Below are 684 nucleotides of genomic sequence, written 5' to 3'. Positions count from 1 at the left end.
AGGCACATATTTTATGATTCTGTTCACATGAAATACAAGGAATAGTAAAACCAATTTAGTAGAAGTCAATATAATAGTTACCTCAGTGTAGTGAAGTGTTAACTGGGAAGATGAATGAATATTTCAGGGATACTGCAAAAGTTCTGTGTCTTGATCTCTGTGCTACATAGGCAGTATTCAAACCTCATTCTATATGTATGCAAATCTCTATCCAGAAGATACATTGAGCTGTACCCTCAATATCTGCACACTTTGTATATATGTATGGTATACCTCAATAACAAAAAAAAAGAAGAAAGCAAACAAGGCCATGCGCGGTGGCTCACACCTGTAACCGCAGCACTTTGGCAGGCTGAGGAGGGTGGTTCACAAGGTCAGGAGATCAAGACCATCCTGGCTAACATGGTGAAAACCCGTCTCTACTAAAAATACAAGGCGGGCATGGTGGCGGGCTCCTGTAGTCCCAGCTACTCAGGAAGCTGAGGCAAGAGAATAGTGTGAACCCGGGAGGTGGAGCTTGCAGTGAGCCCAGATGGCACCACTGCACTCCAGCCTGGGCGACAGAGCGAGACTCTGTCTCAGAAAAAAAATAAAAGAAAGAAAGAAAGAAAGAAAGGAAAGGAAAGGAAAGGAAAGGAAAGAAAAGAAAAGAAAAGAAAAGAAAAGAAAAGAAAAGAAAAGAAA

The sequence above is a fragment of the Piliocolobus tephrosceles genome, chromosome 7, assembly GCF_002776525.5.
Source record: "Piliocolobus tephrosceles isolate RC106 chromosome 7, ASM277652v3, whole genome shotgun sequence".
NCBI classification, from domain to species: Eukaryota; Metazoa; Chordata; class Mammalia; order Primates; family Cercopithecidae; genus Piliocolobus; species Piliocolobus tephrosceles.
Note: the sequence above shows the minus strand (reverse complement) of the source record.